Source organism: Bidens hawaiensis, unplaced genomic scaffold (genome assembly GCF_021521415.1).
Source record: "Bidens hawaiensis isolate Kalapana, Puna unplaced genomic scaffold, B.hawaiensis_p1.1 tig00068420_1, whole genome shotgun sequence".
Classification (NCBI taxonomy): domain Eukaryota; kingdom Viridiplantae; phylum Streptophyta; class Magnoliopsida; order Asterales; family Asteraceae; genus Bidens; species Bidens hawaiensis.
In genome coordinates, this window is record NW_027502078.1 from 4,838 (window position 1) to 17,796 (window position 12,959).

Below are 12,959 nucleotides of genomic sequence, written 5' to 3' on the forward strand. Positions count from 1 at the left end.
GACGGGGACGGCTGAGTGGCTGACAGAGTGAGGTTGCCGACGTTCCACGATGGTCGGAGTGACGAGGACGAGTGGCTGACGGAGTGAGGCTGCCGGCAGTCAGGGGCTGAAGAGGGTCAGGGGCTGGGGACAAATAAACAACTTAAGATCAATTAATTTTCAAATGACTTAGTTTTGGTATTCAAAAAGCTTTAAATTTCAATATATATATATATATATATATATATTATTACGAATACGCAATTCATAACAAGAAAGAACAGACTAGTTTCTAAGTCATCAATCTAGTTTGATAAGTCAGATCTAGAAGCTTCAAGTTCACGACTTGTAATTTACCTACAACAAATTCCTTAAACTATTAATGAAAAAAAAGTGAATTACCAGATGAGTTATTGTTGGCTGAGAAAACAAAAGGCTTAGGCTTATTGTTATCCTGAATTCGGTCTTTGAATCCCTGGAAGTCAGCTTCGAAGTCATCTGATGGTGGTGGCTTTGAGAAGTAATAGTTTGATAAATTGGAATCACGGAGAAGATCTGCGGTGGTTAAACGACGAGACTGGGGAGGCGCTGTGTGGTGTTTTGTGGACTGGTCACTGGTTGTGTTTATTATAAAACCCTAACTAAGTAAAAAAAAATGTTTCAAAAACCAGAATTGAACCTGTGACCTCCGGGTTACAAAACCAATAGGTTTCCAGCTAGACAAAGGCTTCAAATGTCTGTAAGGTAGTTCCTTTCTAATTTATAAGGTGGTTCCTTTATTATTTTCTATATATAAATACACTATTATTTCAAAACTCGGGTGGTTCCTCGAAACCACCCGTTTTCACTATAGATCCGCCCCTGTCTCCACATATGCTTTCACTTTCTAGTTTCTACTTTTAATGCATTAAATAAAAATAGTTTAGTTACGTGAACTGTCATAACTCATAAGTATCAGGTTTAGATCTTACTTTGAGAAGTAACAAATCTAGGATTTCTAGTTTCAATTTTGGCGACACTTATGTTACAAAATCTAGCACTAATGTAATGTATGTTTATTTTTTACAGACAAATGTAGGAAGTGGTTCACTTTTAGTTAAGATAATAATAAAAATATAATAACGATACTCCCGTTAATCGTGGTAAATTCACTTAGTACAATAACGTTTACAAAAGTACATAAAAAGAATATAAAATGCAAATTTATATACCAAAATGATTCAATTCATATCTTACTAGGAGTGTTTCCATAAGCTTTCTTCTAGCATCCATGTCACGAGTCTTCATCACTTGAGTCTTCAACAAATATTTCTTCAAAACAACAATTCGTTTATTGAAATTGTGTAACGGTTATGGTTGAGGATCGTGTTAGACACGGGGCCCTTAAAACAGATTTTGTGTCTACTCTCAAGCGCGTCTGTTTCCCAGGGTACAACAACCGGAACAGTACGTTTACTGCCGGAGATGGCCACGAACCCGAGGAAGTCACCGGCTATATTGGTGCTTATCAAGATGTAGGAAAATTTATTGAAGTTGTTTGACATAAATATAGAGAGTGCCCCTCTCTAAATTTTGTCATGAGTGTGTGTAAGTGACTCCAAAATATTTTTAAGTGTCATTACAACATGAACCAACAAGTTCATTATATACTTACACAAAATGAAAAATACTCAACCAAAATTAATATGTCATAAACAAGATAATTAATCTTGTAATAAACTTGAAATTAATTATTGTAATTAACATGGTTAAATACTTTTAATTAGATTTAAGCGGTGAATCAAAACCATCATATTTATTCATGACATGAGTTGAAACAAACTATTTGACCAGGTCCAAACAACTGTTCGCAACAGTCCGTTATGGAGGCGCGACACTCATGCGCTCCTACGTGGGACACGATGTCAAAGATAAATCCAATTTTCTCTTCTTTGGTTATTCCAACCATACAACTTCGAGCATTGATATTCATTCATCTAAGCTCCGTTTTAGACACTCGAATCAATATTTATACAACACATATAAAAATATATTATTCATGTCCAAAGTTAGTGAAAAATCCATTTTCACTGATAAATTTTTCCAACAACAAATACCCGTGTGTCTTGCACATAAGGATATTTCGAGTATTAAAAAACATTATTAAACTATTTATTTCAAAGTTTTATCTTTTTTTTAAAAGGTGATTTTTTTTCATTTGTTGGACATGAACTCAAGAGTCTTAAGACATCCCAAACCCTCCCTTAAAAGATTCATCTCACAACTCTTTTGATCAATCTACATCTCCTAAAAAGTTAAAATAGTACAGGATAAATAAAAATACATTATTTAAAAAAAAAATACGTGAGTTTTTTTCTTTTTCGAAAAAGGTGTGGTGGAAAAAGGTATTTACAAAAATATATGTTTTTTCTCTTTTGAAAAGGGTGTCGTGGAAAAAAGTTAACGTACTCTATGACGTAATTACATAATTATTCTACTTGTATATAAAATTACTCTAATCGATTCTCACGTTTAACACGTTAATTTCAATTGTATTTGATCCAAACCCTTTTATTATATTAACTATTATCAAATCTTATTTCCTATGCGTTCTGAATACTTGTTGGACTCACAAAACACCAACCAAATATTCAAAAACCCTATATCTTGCTGGAAAAATTATGTCGCAATGGTGGGTGGTTAACGAGTCCTGTTTTAAGCAGGGAGGACATGCGATGAATACGGAACTTACCTTTGTGTGCAAAACGGTTGGAGGATGGCTGCTTTGGCCCGGCGATTGACCGGTACTAGTGGTTAGGCTAGGTAACCAGTATTTCAGATAAAATAAAGGAGAGGGTTAGGCATGTGGAGAAAACTGTCGACGGAGCCAATCAGAGTCGTTGAAACCCTCAATGTGGAGGGGAGTAGGAGGGGTAGAGGCAGACACAAACCAACATAGGATGCACATATTAGGCAATATTTCTTATATTTGTATCTCTTTGAGGACATAGCCGAGGATACGAGCTTGAGGAAGTGTAGAATTAATGCTAAGGACTTTGGAGAAGGGTATAGTTTTTGTATAAACACACAACCTTTACGTACAATACAACGAAATTAAAAAGAAAAAGTGAAATACATAAATATTTCATTTAAATTAAGAAGAATTAAAGCTTGATTTTGCGGTATACTTCTTTTAAAATTAACAATCGAAAGTATATAAAAGTCATAAACATAATAAAAATTTCAAAATTTTATGTTTCATTGGATGCAATCATCACACCCTTCGAAAATTCTAGTGAATTCTCACACAACCAAAGGATTTTAATATTTTATCTTTTAACATAACCATCCATAAATCTAAACTTTAACAACAGGGTAAATAAGTAGAAAGCAAAGCAGTTCATATAATCACTTGTAATCAAGTGTACAATAAGCCATTAATTTCATGGATAATAAAACCACCATCAAACAATACATATGATAGTAAATAAGGCCGTGACAACATCCGAAACCATGAACCAAAACTATATACTCACATAACGGTTAACCTAGCCGGTGTTCTGCATTCCAGCAGCAATCCCCTTCATTGTCAAGATGAGTGTGTCCTCTAAACCCGGTGCATACTCACTAGTCGGGTTCAGGTTAATAAGCTCATCAGCTGGTTTACTTGACTCCGCATATTCCTTGGAAATATGAGGCCTTAATGTCACATGAAAGTTCGGGTCTCGGATCCGTTTGAGGGTATAAGCTTGACAAACATTTAAGGTTGTGATGTATGAATCACGCAACCTAATTCTTTGTTTCAGGTAAGGATCACCTTCAAGAAGATCTTTATGTCCCGCAATCTAAAACCATGACAAAAGAATACGGTTAGCATAATAATTGAGATTTCGCTTATGCATGAATTGGTTGATCTGGGTTGTGTTTTATCTTGAGATGAGCATGGGAGGTCAAATGAGTTGACACTCATTGAATGTCTATTTTTTATGTGTGTGACACAACATATTTTCTCATTCACGGAAAAGTCTATAATTTGACATATAAAAGTCTCTGCACATGTAAAAAAATATTAAAAAACAAAAAAAATGTCGCTCGACCAAATTTAGCTAACATTAAAGTGCATACATTTGTTTATAATGCTTGTGCTGGTGAAAAATATAAAAAAAAATACTGACTCGTTAAAGGGTCAACATTTTTGTACAAAATTTTTATTTAATCTTATTTTGACGAATTTAAGAAGCAAAATGTTTTTCCACAAGTAGATACATTTTATGCAACTGTAGGGTCTTTAGTATAGCAAAATTTGGTTGATGGAAATTTTCATGTTTTTTTTTGACGTGTGCAAGGATTTTTTATATGTCAAAATTATGTCGAGTGACCTTTTCGTGAAAAATAAGAAAGTATATTGTTTTATTTATGACATTAAACCTAGGAATTATTATTATTATTATTATTATTATTATTATTATTATTATTATTTTTGTAGTCATTACGCCCTGCTTGCGGTGCGCGCATATAATGTATATATGTGTGAACCCTCGGGTGGGCAAAAGTGAAATTGCACTAATTTTGACGTTATTTTACTAATCTCGTGAAAATAACGTTAAAAGTGGCGGAAGGTTAATCAGGCATCATGTGGTGGCGTTGATAGCCGAAAGACAAGGGTACATGCACCAATCAGCATGTGTCCCGATGATTGAGTGTTATGTGCCTTATGTCCAAGGCTTGATGCAAAACTACTATTGAGCCGGGGGTCTCACCGGAAGCAGCCTCTCTATTCTTACGGGGTAGAGGTAAGGTTGTCTACATCTTACCCTCCTCAGACCCTACCATAGCTTTGCTATTGGTGGGATATACTGAGTACGATGATGATGATGATGATGATGATGATGATGATTATGATGATTATTTTTGTAGTCATCAATTCATTACCATTGCATTTTTGTATAAAGACCACTTTAGGTCATTTTATATGCAAGAAACAAGCTAGCAAAATGATAATTTTTTTTATAGAAATATCAAATTTATGATAAAAATGGGAGGTTTATTATATAATCTCAAATTTAATTATTGCAACGTAACAATTGAACAAGTACCATTAGTTTTATGCAAAAAGCCTTAACTTTTATAAAAGAAAGACAAAGTGTGTTGATTTTATGCAAGATTTATAAATGTGATAAAAGTGTACCTTGAGCTGATAATCTTTGGTTTCTTCATAGTTTTCTCTCAAAGATTCACCAAACGACCATAAATCTTCGGAAACAAGTAGTTTGTCATTAAGGGCCGCAATTCCCGGGTCACCTTTAGCAAACACCATTTCAACTAAATCAATTGTGACCCGAAAAAACGGCCATGTTTTGTACATTTCATGAAGCATTTGAAGATTCTTGCTGTCCTTTTGAATCACATGTTTGAATGCCTCCCCAAACCCGAGCCAAACCGGGAGATGGAACCGGGTTTGAGTCCATGCAAAGATCCATGGAATGGCTCGGAGTGACTCAATGCCGCCACTCGGTTTTCGTTTTGACGGGCGGCTTCCAATGTTCATACGCCCGTATTCTAATTCAGGTGTTGCCTGCAGATATATAGAAAGGTAAGTTACGAGCACAGGTGTGAGTTCCCGTTAAACCCGGCTAACTGATCCTATATTACCCAAATATATGTTATCCGGTAGGATCCATAGTCCAAAGAAAAAGGTTAAAAACCGCCAACCGGACTAGTCTTGTAAACGAACAGAACGTTCAGTGAACAGTTAGTGAACCATTCAACGGGAAGTTCGTTTATGACCGTTTATTTAATAAATGAATGAACATGAACAAATTTTGTTCATTTAGTTAGATGAACGAACGTGAACACGTCTCATTCATTCATTTATGTTGCTGAACGCTTGTTTATCTGGATTCGTTTATGTTCGTTTGTTTACGTTTGTTTATGTTCATTAGTTTACGTTTGTTTAAGTTCGTTAATAAATTTTTCGGCTCATTACAACTTAGTATAGTTTTACTAACATTTAAGTCCCAACATATTGTCCTTCACATTACTTTGAACTAGTTTTAGCTCAGTTATGTTCATTCGTTTACGTTCATGAACCGTTCGTATATATTGTTAAACAAATACAAACATGTTCATTTTCTTAAAAAACGAACACGAACAAGAAAACCCTGTTCATTTAGTTGTTCATGATAGATCGTTTGTTCAGCCAAATTTAAACAAACGAACATGTACATGCTCTGGGCCAACATGTACCAAATATTACCGTGTTGACCTGATCCCAATTTGATACGAGACCACAACCACCCAACCCACACATTTGGCCACCACTATCTATAACCATCAGCAATTATAAGATTACTCACCAGGCGGAAATACTCGACAAAGCACGGTTCCTTGAACACAATAGACCGATACTGCTCAGTTGCAACAACCGCCATCTGGTCCATAAGTTCACGCCACTCGGGCTTCGGTGAGATTGGCGGGTTCATCCCGTGCTCAAGTGTGGCTGCACAAAACCTCTGAAGTGTTCTAAAACACAAATGTTCCTCACCAAAAGACTGCTTTATAACCTCACCCTGAACTGTGACTCTTAACGACCCGTGAATCGTGTCTGGCGGTTGAGACAAGATAGCCAGATGTGTGGGCCCGACACCTCGACCCACGGTGCCACCACGCCCTTGAAACATAACCAGTTTGACTCCAAACTCTTTAGCCACTTTAATAATCTCTTCTTGAGCTTTATAAAGCTGCCATGCAGCTGAAAACCGACCCGCGTCTTTTCCCGAATCCGAGTACCCGATCATGACTTCTTGTTTCCCGTCGATTCGGTTTTGGTACCACTCAACTGAGAAGAGGCGGGCCATGGCAGCGGGGGCTGCCTCCAGGTCAGCAAGTTTTTCAAAAAGTGGGACCACACGTAATGGGTGTTTGACGTGGCATTCACGTTGAAGAAGCTCGACAGCGAGGACATCGGATGGTGACGTGGCCATGGAGATGATGTAAGCGCCAAAACAGTCGGATGGGAGTTCGGCTAAAACGTTAAACGTGTCTAAAACATCCTTAACTTCCTCAGTTTTTGGAAGGTCGGCCCTGAAAAGAGGACGTTTTCCACTGAGTTCAGATAGAAGCCATTCTTGGCGTTTTTCTTCAGACCATTCTCGATAAGATCCGATTTCTAGATGTTGAGTGATTGCATCGAGGACATCCGTGTGGCGCTCGGATTCTTGTCTTATGTCAAGTTTGACTAGAGAGCCCAAATGTTGACACTTGTCTTAGAAAGTCAAGAAGGCTTCCATCAGCAATCACACGGTCGCCACACAGCATAGTGATCGGTAGCAGAGCTCCAATGTTCCAAGAACTGTGAAATTTTATAAAAGACATATTTAGTATATCATTAGAGGTAATGTGTTGGGGTAACAAGTCAAAATGGGTTATGTCAAATGTGATTAACAACATTATATTTTTTCAATCACTAGATGCTTTTCTTATATGATTAACTCATTAACAATACATTTTTGGTCAACTTTAGACCCATTTGACCAGTTCATTTCTAGCTATTCTATTTATTTAACTCGGTTAATCTGTTGAGATAAAAACATAACCCGAGTTAACCCATTGATAGATGGGTTCATCAGGGTATGGAGGTTTAGGTAGCAGGTCAAAATGTGTTAAAACTTTCTTTCTGGTCAAATCTTGTTTTTGTGCAAAAATTTTACAATTTTTTTATAATAAACAGTATGTCATATATATATATATGATTATAAAAACCTTATTTCAATCAAATTTACTACTTTCAATTTAATGAATTAAGAGCTTTTATGAATTAAGAATTCAGGAATATGTTTTGGGCGATTTCAACCCAATTCCTTTAAAACTAATCTATAACTTTATCAGTTTGACTGCATAGAGATAAAAGATAGCCCGAATTGACCCATTTATAAACAGGTCGAAACTGCCATTTAGGATTACAAAAATATTTAATTATCGGTGATCTTGAAATGTTTAATACCTGTTCCACATTGGTATAAACAGCTTCCTCTGGGATGTCAGATATCCCATGAGCTAACAAATGGCGAGCTCGTTCACGCGTATTATACAATTTGTCCCTTACATCACTAAGAATTACACGGTAAGGTTCAGTGGGAGGAACCCGTTTCCAAAACTCTGAAGAAAAGAAAAAATAACATATGCTATTATTTAGGATTTTAGTCTTTTGTATCTTAGTAGTAATCAAAAACATTATTAACATTAACAATAACAATAACAAATACCTATGTAGTGCTTCACATCACTCCTTGCTGTTCTATATATTTCTTCCGCTCGAATGCGTAGTTCATCGTTACAACGCCACATGGACATCTAAAAAATGAAGTGTTTGTTAAGATCCATAATCACTACATAAAAGTACTTTCACATAGGCCTGTAATTTCAGTGAAACGTTCAGCGGGAAGTTTGTTTATTAAATAAACAAACGAACATGAACAAAAGTTTCTGTTCATTTAGTTAAATGAAGGAACATACACATGTGTCTCGTTCATCCATTTATGTTTGTTTACGTTCTTTCATTTACTTTCGTCGGTTTACTTTACTTAAGTTTGTTCGTTAATATACTCAATTTTTTAGGCTCGTTACAATTTAATCAAGTTTAATAAATTTTTAGGCCCAATACATTTTTGTTTACATTTACTTTTAATTGGTTTTTTTAGCTCGTTATCTTTGTTCATCAATGTTCAGTTATGTTCACCGTTCATTTATATTGTTAACGAATGAAAATAAACGAACACGTTGATTTTCTTAATAAATGAAGACAGATAAGAAAACCCTGTCCGTTTAATCGTTCATGTTCAATGGTTTGCTCGTATAAGTTGAATGAACAAACACAGACATGCTCTGTTCGTGTTTGTTCGGTTCGTTTATAGGCCTATAATCACATACCTCAAACATTAGTTCCTCTATCTGAGAAAAGTACATATTTGCAGCCATCATTCTGGCTAGTAAACAAACATCCCTTGTTACCTCAGGAGTCACCCTCGGATTACCTGAATTATATACCAGAAGTAAAATAAATTAATGAAAATGACATTATAGATTTTTTCTCTCAATTAAGTGTATATAATATCATAAACTTGCCATCACGGTCACCACCCATCCACGATGAGAATTGAATAAGAGGTGCATTATACGGAACACGTTCGTTAATCCCAATATTCTTTAAAGCAGTGTCAACGCGACGTAAGAATTTAGGAACACCCTTCCAAATAGTTTCATGAAAGTAACTCATTCCCGCTCTCATTTCATCTTGTGGTGTTGGTGGGGTCCGCCTGATTTCATCCGTACGGAAAGCAGCTTGAATCTACAAATTACATAAACGCCATTGATATATATATTTAACAATGTTATTGCATATGCATACATAATGTTCTTGAACATTAATACTTACTTCTCTATGTAAGGCCTCATCTAGTTCTTGCTTATCATCAGGAGTGATGTCTTTGGCGTATAATTGAGCCAGACAGTCACGAATCCTGAAAATATAAAAAGGGTCAATGTTGATGTTGACCATTTGGTCAAAATCATATACATTGGATCAAAGGGTATACCTTCCATGCTTTTGAAGCAAAGATCGACGGACAGATTGAGTTGGATGAGCGGTCAACACCAAGTCACTGTTTGATTCTTGAGTGCATCAAAAACCTCTTCAGGGGACTTGTTAAGCTTATGCACAAGCTTCTTGAGAGTTTCTTCAATGTCAGATTCGGTTGTTGCATTCGCCTCGTCAGCAAAATCACCTTTCTTTAATTTGATTCTTCGACGGTAAGCGATCTGCACTTCTTCGGCCAGATTGGCTAAGTTAAGCATGTGAGAGAAAGCTTTTGCAATAACAATCGAGTCCCCGGGATCCAAACTTGTCAACAAACCTCCGAGCTCCTCCAGCTTCTTCGGGTCACGTTTTCCTTCATATTCAGCAGAAAGCTCATAGCATTCTTGAACCTTCATATTAGAGAGAATATATTATTTAAGGTTTATTATTGCTACATCATTATCATAATTATAAGATTTGATTTGATCAAGTTTTCTTTGTAATTATCCTCATTCTACTCTTATAAATAGTTGATCAATAATAATATAATATACAGGAAGTCATTATTCTAAAAGTACTTACAGTTCATGAGAGAATGAGTGTGTAAACAAACTAGGAAACAAGTGAATAGTTTCTTGTGCGTCATTTTATCAAACAGTTGGTGATGGTGACCAATCGAAAAGGAACAGAAAGATCATAGACTCATAGTATAAACTAAAAACAAACAATGATTGGATTATTGGAATTATCATAATTATAAGATATAATTTGATTAGATTTCCTTTGTAATTTATCCCCATTCTACTCTTATAAATAGTTGATCAATAATACACAGGATTTCATTATTCTATAAGTACTAAAGTTAATGAGAGAATGAGTAATAGTTTTTTCGTGGCATTTTATCAAGCAGTTGATGATCAATCGAACAGGAACCTGAAGATCAGAGTATGAGCTAGAAACGAGCAACGAATTAGACTTTAGAATTGTCATAATTACTATATATGATGTGATTAGGTTTCCTTTGCAATTCTCCCTGTTGTACTCGTGTAAATAGTTGATCAATAATACACGAGTTATTAACTTATTATTAATTTTGAAGTACTACAGTTAATGAGAGAGTGAGTGTGTAAACAAAACAAATGAATAATCTAACTGAGACATTTGATCAAACACTTGGTGATCAATTAAAATTCAAAACCATACCGCTTCCTTAAGATCTTCACCATGTAAATCCTGAAGAATGTCTAGAAACTTATCCAAAAGCAAAGCATCATACTCAATCAGCTTATCATCCTCAGACACTTTCCCGGGAACTAAGAGCCTCAATTGAGCATCAATCGACGCTAATTTCTCCAAATTCCGAGTAGCCATTACACACAGATGACTTCAACTTCACCAAATTCTGCAACAATAATATAATTAAAGGTTATGAGCAATGAATTGAGTAAATGTTGATGATATTTTGGAAGTAATTAAATAACCTGATAATGAAATGATGTATGAGTTTGCTGAGGTAAACAGATTTGAATGGGGGTTGGGTATTTATAGATGAGTTGAGTTAGTTAGTTGCATACCAACGAGGCAACAATACAGAAACTCGTCCACAAATGGCAAATCACCGGCTTAGATTATTATTGGATTATTTTTTATATATCATTTATTGATTTAGTTTTAGTCAAGTCGTTTTCTTTTCTTTCTATTTTTTTTAATCTTTGATGTCTTATAATAAAAACGATAAATGATTGGCTGAAACTGAAATACGGAATGTTATTTCACTTCATCATCTCATTCTCATCATCATCCGCTTTCGTTTGTATAAAAAAAGGTTCTCATTTGTTGTAATCATGAACGCGGTAACAAACCTATCGCATCATAGTGAAACGGATTCGGTTGACGTTGGCTAAGTTTATTATGGTTTCAAAACTAAACTTAAAAAATAGTTTCGTTGAATTGACATGTTTTTTTTATAAAATAACTATTTAAAGAAAAAAAGGTATTAAAATAATTATGAATGTGTTTATTATACCAACAATAAAGATTTTGGAGCTACATGGCAATCTTGTGCTAAGTTATTAAGATGTTGCATCTTAATCATTCAGCATGTCTCTGAAACTTAGCAAGTAAAAGACTCTAGTAGCCATTACAAAATACTCTTAACGAGTGAAAAGTATACGTTATATTGTATATGTGGTATAAGGATCGAATACAAAATGCTTTTAACGAGTGAAAAGTATACATAACTTGATTACCAGAGTAATTATATTAACATTAATGTAATTATTATCTATAATTTTTAATCTAGAGTAATTATTATTATCTAACTTTTTTTAGCTTAATTACTACAATTCAAAATTGTATAATAATATTAATAATAATATGGAGTATTTATTTGTACGTTTAATAGGTTAATTTCATCTGTACTTTTGTACCGATTCTTACCTTTATTAGGTGTATACTTAACTAATCTAAAGTTTTTGAAGTAAATGATAAAGTTAGAAACAATCATGAACGACTTAGTAACTTTCTACACAAACAATGTGGTGTAAAATTTTCCAGACATTTAACAATTCGAAAAAATTATTCATGTAAAGCAAATTTTGGGGTTTAGAATTTTGACATAATACGAACCTAACATATTATTCGTAATTGGGTTCAGCCTTAATAGATTCATGTTTGTTACATGCCAAACTATGAACACATTTAGTTACATCGGCCGGTTTAACTTTAACTTGACATGTTTACGACTTGGCATGATTAATCTTGTACAATTTAGAAGCAAGTTATATAAAGAAGAAAACTTTGTTAATTTTGAGCTGTGTTCGAGTCGTTGTGTTTGAGTTCATGTGTTTGTATAGTAATTGATGTACCTATTTTTTAAACGTATAGTTACGTGTATAGACAAGATTAAATAAAATGGCAAAAAATAAAAAAAGTGTTGGATTTGTGATCAGTTTGTTTGCTTTAGTAAGTACGGCTCTACGAACACTCATTGAGTCCTCGGTCACTGTCAGCCGCTGCCTACCCACCAACTACCAGCATGGCACGTGCGTAGGCCACAGTTGGTAGAACAGGAATACAATTCAACCGGCTATACCCTCTTGGAAACCTACCTTCGGCTATAAATACCCCAAATGGTATGATCATCTCATCTTATCTTGTATCTTACATCTTATACCTGATATATGCTCTAGCAATCTCTTAATATACACTTATATTTAAGAGCAATCTAGTCTGATTCTCACGCCGGAGGGTGATCACAAGGAGGTACCCCCCCCCCTTCTCAGTGACGAGCTCACGGTGTCTGTTTTGCAGGTTATCAGAAGAACCATCTTTGCCGGGTCTAACCCCTCGTGGGAAACATCTATTTAATCCCCAGATTATCCGTAATCTGCCCGGGGTCGATTAGTGTTTCTTCAATTTGTGATCA

At 35.0% G+C, this 12,959-nt stretch overlaps 1 pseudogene across 1 annotated transcript; it reads right to left on the reverse strand.

The window, feature by feature from the left end:
• Positions 1-3,338: 3,338 nt before the first annotated feature.
• LOC143605153 (phosphoenolpyruvate carboxylase-like) lies at positions 3,339-11,096 on the reverse strand (annotated as a pseudogene). Its single transcript, XR_013148449.1, has 11 exons — positions 11,014-11,096; positions 10,736-10,934; positions 9,552-9,942; positions 9,392-9,476; positions 9,082-9,304; positions 8,887-8,990; positions 8,223-8,310; positions 7,961-8,115; positions 6,315-7,309; positions 5,147-5,533; positions 3,339-3,803 (listed from the first exon to the last, which is right to left on the reverse strand). The product of XR_013148449.1 is annotated as a phosphoenolpyruvate carboxylase-like (transcript).
• Between the last annotated feature and the right edge of the window lie 1,863 nt (positions 11,097-12,959).